Genomic DNA, 10,190 nt, shown 5'->3' on the forward strand with positions numbered 1-10,190 from the left:
GATGGTTTATTCTTGACAAACTTCAATCAAATGAAGAGTTAAGCCAAAGGAGGACAGACTAAGTCAGACAAGCGGAATATTTTGTCGAATGCCGATGTGTTTGTTAAAGCAAGGAGGGTTATAGCAGCGAGCGCTATTACATATCACTGATCCACCTTCTCAGTTCTGAATCGTCACTGGCTCTGTGAAGTTTCCCAAAGCTGGAATAGATTTGTGTGTTTCTGATGCACTCAAACACTGAGTGAAAGGACAGAGAAAATACAAAGAGAAAGAGAGAGAGAGAAACGGGGACTGGAGCCAGGTCATATTACTCTTACTTATTAAAACCTCAATCAGGTCTGAGAGCTCTGGACCAGAGCAGTCTGTCAGACTCGGCTCAGAGCAGTACCACAGAATTTGATCCTCCTCTTTCTCTGTGACATGTTTGTAGTCTACATTTCAGTTCATTTACAATTATGACTCAGTGGCATGCACAAGAGACATGTTTTAATGCAAAGTATCACAGATTTGAAGAAAACAGCTACAGTATTTGGCTTCGAACCACATAGTATCCTTCATTATGCATTATTTTGAAAGTCAAAATGGATATGTAGCATTAGTCAGTGTTTAGCTTTACTAAAGAGACCTTTTCCACCACTGTTCTAAAACAGTTTAAAAGTTAAAAAGGATGGCTATGTTTACATGAAATCAACAAATGCTTTAAGCATATGATATTTCATAAAAGTATTCAAGACCGCTTATGTGATGAAAATAAAACAGTGTATATATATATATCTTTCCTCCTGTCTTGTATGGGTCTTTGAAGCCGTTCCTGTTGATAATAATCTCTGTGGTGTTGGGCAAGGGCTGTGAGGTCAGGGGTCGCACTGGTTCTGTGATCCTGTGTTTGTTATTGCTATGCTGCCCTTGGCCAGGTTAAGACAGCGCCGTCATCTCAGACGTCTCACTGTGCGTCGGGGAGGGGGGGGAAGGTGGAGGTCACCCTCTTAAATGTGTTGATGGGACCTGGGGTGGCTAATCTAAAGTGGTGAAATGTTATCCCGCTAAAGAGGGGGAAATGAAATTTCAAAGCACACTTACCACCATTGCGCCTGCTTCCATTGTCAGAAAGACTCGCCAAGTCGTTGCGCTGTCGAACAGGATAAGTGACAGCTGGAGGGAGCTCTCACACTTCAATGGCCAACTTTAGTATTTAAAGTCTTCTGTAAAATTGTGAGTTAAACGGCTGAAATTAAAAAAATTATATATAGGCCATTTTAAAATGGTCCCTTTGACCCTTAATATTTCAACAATTATTATGGATTACTTAAAAACATGCAAGGAGCTCCTTTTCCACTTTATTTTTAATAAAAATGACAATTATAGAAAGTAGACTACACAAATACTAATTTAGAGTGTTTATGCAAGACACACAGCATTTTACAATAAAACTGATTTAACACTAATACGTAGATATTTAATAAAATTCTACTATTCTGACTAAATAAATGATAAAAAAATTACTATGATGATATATAACTGTAAAACACAATATATTTTTAAAGCTTCATTAGAATTTAGGCATCATCGCATTTTAATGTATAGTAAGAAACACGGATATCCATTTTGAGAGTCGCTAAGATTACGTTTTATTGGTTTATGGTTATTAAATTACAGCATTTTTGAAGGTTAACATTAAGTTAAGTAAAAACGGCAGCTGGGTTGTTGATACGCAGTGCACAAAGTGACTGACATAAACAGAGCAGTTGGAGCAAATGTACGTGTATTTGCATCTAAAAATATCAGACTTCTGTAATTAATGAGTTTACTTAGCATGACATATTTATGACTGTTTATGACATAAGTATCTACCATGTTTCCTTTGAATCAAGGCACAGTTTAAGTCTGCTCAAATGATTATTAAAAGATGCTCTCTTTCATTGAGAGCTTCCTCCAGCTCATGGGACCAGTCGGCCCGCTTTCCCAGTCCTCCTCAGTAATACTAATGCAGAACACATTTAGGGCCACAGCACTCAGACCCAGGCAGCGGTAAATTGGGCTAAAAGAGCTGGCGCAGCCACTTAATCAGCCATTATTTATGGGGCTCAGTGGTTTAAATCAACAAGAGCAGGAACTGGGGCCAGGCCTTATGGGTTTATAACTGCTGTCAAAATAATCACATACAGATATATTCATCAGAGAGCAAACCAGATCAGTTTAGCACCCTCCCCCCTTTCCTTGCTTAGCCTCTCACATTCTTGACACTTTCCTCTTCTTCGATACTTCATCTCATGGACCACGTGAGATAACTTCACTTCCTAGCAGTGCCCTCTTACCGTGCATTGGCTTGTCCCCACGTCAGTTTCACTCCCAACACATTTTACTTCCAGCTCTTGGACAATGACAGCATACCCACAGTTCATTACAGAAAAAAGATGTTGGCAGGATCGAGCAGCAAGGGGAGGGAAGGTGGAGTCAGAGGCATATTTAAAAGGAATGGAATCTCTGAATGAGTAATACTTGACCATTGGATCTGCCTGGATTGAGAACAGAGGTATTTAGAGTACTGGACTTGTCTGAAGGACCGAGAAAATGAAATAAAATAGAGTATACAGAAAACAATGGGATGAAAACTGCATGTAGACTGAGATTCTGGGTGATCCTCATTCTCCATGTGCCATTAATTAACTTAATAGCCTTCAAGCTATTTAGAGGATAAAGACTCTCAGATGAAGGGTGGGGTCCAACAGCAAGTACATTAATGGTTATGCAAACAGCTTGACTTCAGTTCAGCACGATCTATCTAATGAAATGAATTATCTGAGTGATGGCACTGAATAATAGCTTGGATTTTTATACCCTGTAACACAAGTATTGTCAAAGGAAAATGTAATTGTTTCTTATGCAAGACATGCAGAATTAATCATTTGGAAGTGTCAAAAACTTGGTTATGATCCAGAAAATGACAAACATAATTTCAGAGTGGCAAGAAAGAAAAGTAGCAAGCATGAACCTGGCCCCAGTTTTTGGCCAGTGTCGTGCAACTACAAGCTTTTAACTAACCATATCTGACAAGTCGCCTTCTTCATTTGTTCTCTCATACATGTGGTGATATATTTGTCCATTCTTGCTGAAACAGTATCAATTAACAATATGCGTATAGTCTGAAAAAAGTCTTAACTGACAAATTTGTAATCAACTGTGCTGTACTTTGCATGTGAAAACCTGTCAGAATCATTTATAGTGACAGTGTTCACTATTTACAATAAATGTAGCCACATACAGTTCATAAATAACTTGCATTACAACTCAAGTGACAAAGATAGAGACAAAGAGTTGGCATTTAAATTAGTGCTGGGCAACAAATAATCACCATTAATTGCATCCAAAATAAACATTTTTGTTTATGTTTGTGTGTACTGTGTTTTATTATATATATATATGAAGACACATATAAAGTATATATTATGTATTTACATGTTTATATTTATATTTATAAAATGTGTATATTATATAAACATAACATACATTTTGTTATATAGCATTGTATATAGACATAACACACAGTTTTTAATTATAAAGCACATATTAATGCCTTATTCAGCATGACCATATAGTTCCCTTAACTCTATCAAATATCTCATTTAACTACATGAATGACCTTTCTTGATATCAATAAGCAGCAATTAAGAGTTTATTGAGGGAAAACACTTGCTACCAAATGTTTAAATATTGGGGGTTATGCAAAGTTTACAGAAAACAATCTAGAGCTAGTCCAGACAAATATGAAAAATATTAATGTGGCATTTTTGCAAAGTGTATCCATATGTCATTTTTATGCTGGCTATACAACAAACAAAACATCATGTTCTCATAACCAGGAGTTGTCATAAATAATTGCCTATTTGATAAACCGAGCTGAACCTTTTCCACATTCTAATTTGCACTGTGTAGTTTTGACGTCTCTAAGGTGACTTACAAATAAAGCCTGTCGGCTTGAAACTGGAAAGCAAGAAGTTGAAAAATCAAGTGGAAAGGTGATAGTGCAAATGATCCAAGTAGTGGGAAATGGCGTACCAGTTCCAGGGGTGAAAGGAGAAGAACAGCCAACACTATTTCAGCCTCTGTAGCACCTGGTTTCTTTCAGGAAGAGTGTGTGGGGAGAGGAGAAGGGGATGGTGGTGAGCTCAGGGGTCTTGTCAGGGACAAGGCCAAAGCTGTCTCTGCTTTGTGCAGCTCTAGGTGGAATCAGAGCTGCAAGGTGGCTTGTGTTTGCAGGCTTGGGGGTCTGGCTAGAAGCAGTGTTTGGGGCTTTCTAACTGATTGGGATCTAATTTGTTGGCCTGACTGCAGGGAACTTTTTCCAGCCTCCACCCAAGGGAGTCTGATACAGGAGCACGCTGACTGACAGCCCGTGCAGCAGTAACCAATGAAGCAATCTGGGGAAAGGGGCTGCGGAAAGGTGTGGAAGGAATCAATGAGCTATGAGCGATGAGACAAAAATATTGCATTTTTGTTAGACCCATGAAATAGCGGCAACACTTGCTCAATCGCACATTTTCCCTCGTGCTAAATTTAAAATTCTGTAAAAAAAAAAAAAAAAAAAAAAAAAAAAGCAACGCACTGCTATTTTATTTTTGTCACTGTTCTTCCCAAACCTCAGAAACTGTACAGATAACAGCTTTTTTAATACAAAGAAGTCACCTTGTTATCTGTACTGGGATCAGATGCTATTAAAAATGGGACAGAGCAAACAGCTAAATGCCGGGTATCCCTGTCTATATGCTTTTTTATCTAATCTACACACTTGAGGATGAGCTGGACTTTGAATCCCAAACAGACAACTTGTATATAGCTTGCTTTCTTTGACTACAAAATAAAAGCCATTTAACTCAGGGAACATCTTGTATACGTCAGTCTAAGTATCAGCTCACACTGATTAGAGACGCAACAGAATAAATAAATACAAATAAAGAACCATATATTCAACCTAAAAACATAACTTAACTGCATAACAAATCAATATTACTCAAAATACCCCAATCCATCTGATTAAAAAATTAATTATATACATTTTTACAGTACTGTAAAACATTATCACATATTACTCAATAAGGTTTTTACTGTTAATCAACTAATGATTTTTATTGTATAACTTTTACAACCTTTTTATTTTTTGGACACTGATTTGACTCGCTATTAATTTTTGTATCATATTTAGTGTTGCAAAGCAATCACTGTATCCTGCTTCAGCAAATGCAATATGGCAGCAGAAATTAGTAAGACTTGTCAAAAACCCCTATAAAAGCATCCTAAACTCAAAAAGAAATTAGAGCTACAGAATCATCTTAGCACATTCGCACGCATTTTCTCCTCTGCTTTAAGGTCAAGATACCGGTGTATACATGGCACACACACACAACGTGCTCAATCGGCCAGAGGAAGCTCTGTTCGTAGGTCCTGCCTGCCCAGCATCAGGCTAAGTGCTCTTGACAGCCAACCACACAGTTATTAACTGTGATCCGTCACCACAGGGCCCGGGCACCACGGCTGCGGGGAGGGCATAGGATGGACTCCACACCCACACAAAGACTGCTTTCAGCACTCCGGTCCTCAAGCATCACTAATACACACTTACTGTACTTTCACATACATATGTTTGGCCTCATTTTTAAAAATCCTGCTGATCTTGTGGGCGTTTTTGAATTTCAAAATTGGGTGACTCCACCAAAAACGTATGCACGGGCAACCTAATACTCTTCCAAAAAAAAATACTGTGGCATACCATTGTACCCTGATGGTATCAAACAGTGTTACCAGTGATCATTTTGTATATATTATGGTATGTGAATGCTTACCATATTCATGTACCATGGTATTTACATATTGCTTCAAAACCATGTCACTAGTGATAAAAGCGGAGGGAGGTAAAATGGGACAGAGTGCCTCACTCAGTTCCAGTTGAACGCAAACCATTACGGGATATTAGTAAAACCTGACCCTGTAAATTTCTGTACAGTAGCCCGTATGCGCCTGAAGGAAACAAATGCTTTGCTTAAGCTCATGTCAAATGCAGCCAGAGTCCTTTTAATCAGAGATGGTGGTCTGAGCGCTGTTTGCGTCTCTGGCTCCACGCGACTCTTCCACCTCTTCCTGAGGATGTGGATGCTGAAGTCCAGTTTCAGCCCCCACAGCGTCACATTAGCCTGTGAAATAGGGATGCAGTGTATTTGAGGCATTCTGAGGAGGCCGTCCATAATGACAGTTGTCTATGTTTAGCTCTGAAAATATTTCAATAAACAGCATCTCGTCCTCACAAACAGACGGAGTAAAAAACCCCAAGCCACATTTTCCTGCCTGCGTTTCCCATAATTAGAGCCCACAACTCGCTGTTAAATAGTTGAGGCTTTTTGCCTTTGAATCGACAGTCTTTTATATAGTAGCACGGCATACACAGGCTCCCCGCGCCGTGGGACGATGCTGGCCATCCATGGCCGCCTTCAAAGCAGCAGTGGGCTGGAGACAACTGACATGTATTATTCTACACAAGTGCTGCCTTTTGTTCACTTCAGGCTTCCGGCCACAAAATAGCTGGATTTGTCCATCAAATACTGCTATTTCGAATAGCCTGTTTTTCCACACTATGTGTTTTTGGTACGTTGTTGGAGAGCAGATAGTGACAAGTAGCTAAACGTGACACAGGCTGTTATTATAATAGCTGAAGCCTACGGAAAACATACTCTGGCCGCATGGTACAGTAAAGTAATGGTGGAATTCTTTAATATAGGCCTATCATACTGATCGATGCATTCACATACCATAGATTGACATTGCATTCCAAAGCACAAAAATATCTTATTATGCTCAAAAAATATATAAAATCTTTTTTTGGCCAATATATAAACTGTCTAAAGAATTTGTTATTTAAAACGAATAATAATAATAATAATAGCAACAAGTTTATTATTAATAACAGTAATAATATATTAATATTCAGTTTAATATTATGAATAATGCATATTTATTTAGCCTTTTACATTAAATAAGTTATAACATTAAAACAAATCTGAATATTAGAGGTTGTTCCATTCAAAACGAAACAATCTTTTTCCTGATTGAAACTCAAAAATGAGTCAAAATGAACCAATTAAAAATATACAATTATTAACAACACATGCATATTCTTATCTGGTTTAAATATAGAAAATGAAAGAATTAAATTAGAAATTATCTTGTAAATTATAAATAATTTACAAAACATAAAAGCAATCTCTGGGTAAGCGGGTGGCTTGGACCCAGCACAGCTAGGAAGTCTCTGCAATTGTGCCATTAAAATCTACGGCCTGACAGGATTGTTTTGAACCTCAAGGATCTGTTCAGAAAGTGTTCCCAAAAGCAGTGTGTTCAGGCTTGTTCCCAGACCTCATCTCACTCGGTGGCACAAATCCCAACTATGTGTGACAGATGGTTCGTGCATTACCATTGTAAAGAGAACACTGCCCTCATGAGGAAACTATTGCGCTTATTTGTCTGTAATAAAAGATTATGACAGATTAATCCAAATATTTGATCATTAATTCATTAATAAAGCTAAATTCTACCATTATTGCAGGTGAGATCAAGATTTTCTCATTGAAGTGTTTGTCATACTTAGAGACACTGCAGACAAAACCCCTGTTTTTCATGCACCTATCAAATTTGAGATTTTGGGCATTTTAGTTTCTCAAAAAGTATTTTTTCAGACTGATGGAAAGAAAATGTCCAGAAGTCGCTAAGTGTTTCTTTTATAGCACCTAATCTGTTTGTATCAATAGATTTCAATTGCAATACATATTTCATATTTCTGTTTTTGCTCCTGAGCCATGAATCTCCACTTCAGTAGTACACACACACACACACACACACACACCAAACTTTAAATTTTTATCCCTGTCTATATCCTAAAGGTTTTATATATAATTTGCTTGATAATGTACAACATTTTATTCCCCTAAAAACTGTCAAAATGTATAGTTTTCTGTCTGTTCTTAGCATTTTCTGAATTATGGAGTGACTGAATGAGATTCCCAAAATTACTCAAAAAATAATAAATAAGAATTTTGAAACTGACTTCATTCAGTTTAATTAGGGCATATTTCATTAAATAAAGAATCATTTGCATATTTAAACTAAAAATTTTAGGACACTAGTGATGCACAAATTTTTTTGCAATTATCAACGTAATCAATCAACTATAAGGTGATAGTTATTAGTAAAAAAAATTTATCCTTTTCACCTGCAGTGCCTCACCTTAAGAACGCACATGAACCACTTTTATATTCTTACAGAACTTTTGTGTTCTTTTTCTAAAACTAAATTCTCATTTCATTAGTCTTATTTAATAAAGCGACCAGTAGAATTTTTCGCTTTTTAGTTTTGTGTGGAAGAAAGCAGCTTAGTCGTACTGGTTTGGAAAAACATCAGGAGGAGTACATGATGAAAAAAAAAATTATTTAAATTTTTTGTGATTAACTCATCTTTTACTGAACTGCCATGTAAAGCACTTAGTTTGTCTGTAGGTACAGAGCACAAGATAACTCCATCTGATGCTGCACCTAGCCTACGCCTTAACTTATATTTGCTGAAGACCACAGCTAAATGACAAGAAAGTGAACAACATGAGCGGTTATTAAATCAGTCGGACTGAGACCGGATTCAAGCGACTGCTATGTCAACCCTGCGGTGGACCACCACAGAAACTCCCTCTTCTTAAGTATTAATATTTGTGGGAGTTCAATACAAATATACTGTACGAGAGCAGTCAACCAAAAGGAATGCTGAAAATCTATTCCGGAGGCCGTTTGAGAGGAAAAACAGAAGAAGAGTGGCATAAGTCTTGGTTGAGAATGATTTGAAGGAAACCTAAAGCAGGGTAAATAGTAGGGTAAATGGAGAAGTTTGTGGCTTGGAGTTGTGGGTGAATGACTCTACAGAGCAGATGCTAAGGAGATGTTTGAGAGAGACCCCCCATATACTCCAAGCATACACATTTTATCCTGCTTACAAGACCCTCAAGGAAACGCCTTATTTCATCCTTTTAATTACAAATGCTCGTAACGCTCGTATACACATTCGGGGTTGACTGTCCTTTACATTCGAGCGGATTCTCTTCATCCTTGTCACTCCGTCTAACAAACACGCGTACAGCGTTCGCACACAGCCTCGCAGATACACAGAGGGAAATTCACAACATGTAAAACCACACTGTAAAACAGTCATACAAACAGATGCCTCTAATAGTTCCAGGCTACACCCTGACAGACGACCTCCCCAAGAAGGGCGACCACCCGTCCTCTCGCCCCGGACATGCAGAGCGGGGCTCGGGCCTGACTCAGCGCATCGGTGCCTCCAACACAGCGTAAGTAAAACCACCTGCAGTGCAGTCAGAGGTCATAACCACTATGGTAATGGGTGAACTCAGTGTCAGACAAGCAGACACACATTCAATTCTGAGTGACACCACACACACTGTATTATCAGCAAACATGACAGTGATTAGCAAACACACACACACACACACACATCTCCATATGGATGGTTCAGTGTGTGGAGCTTATTCCTCACCGAAAGGTCACATGCACACGAGGCATTCACAAGCGCAGTCGGTCTTATGAAGCTGGGCGGGATTCCACTGCGTGATTAAAGACAGCAAAATCCTTTGATCTGTAATGAGCTGTAATTAATGCATCCTATAATGTGGGCATTAATAACTCTGTTCTAAATACGTCGCAGTACTGAGAAACAAACCTGGGATCACCTTCTTCACGTCTGAAACTTTCTAACACTTCGGAATTTATTTATACACATAATACATAAATTATACATTATATAAATTACATAACATCATTAATGCATAATGCATCATATGATTGTGTGTGTGCGTATATATGTAAAATATAATGCCATAAGCGATATGTATATATAAATAATTAACAATAATGTTTTTTTTAAAAGAAGTCTCTTCTGCTCACCAAGCCTCCATTTATTTGATCCAAAGTACAGCAAAAATAGTAAAATAGTCATTTATTGCTGTGCTTTCACATTTGTTATCATCATGTACTCCAGTCTTTATTTATTTCTATTTTTTTTCTCATTGGAACAACAAAAGAAAACGTCCTATCTGATACAATTCCACACAGAACCTAAAAATATGTACTAGACAAAATTATTGG

Source organism: Puntigrus tetrazona, chromosome 9 (genome assembly GCF_018831695.1).
Source record: "Puntigrus tetrazona isolate hp1 chromosome 9, ASM1883169v1, whole genome shotgun sequence".
Taxonomy (NCBI): Eukaryota; Metazoa; Chordata; class Actinopteri; order Cypriniformes; family Cyprinidae; genus Puntigrus; species Puntigrus tetrazona.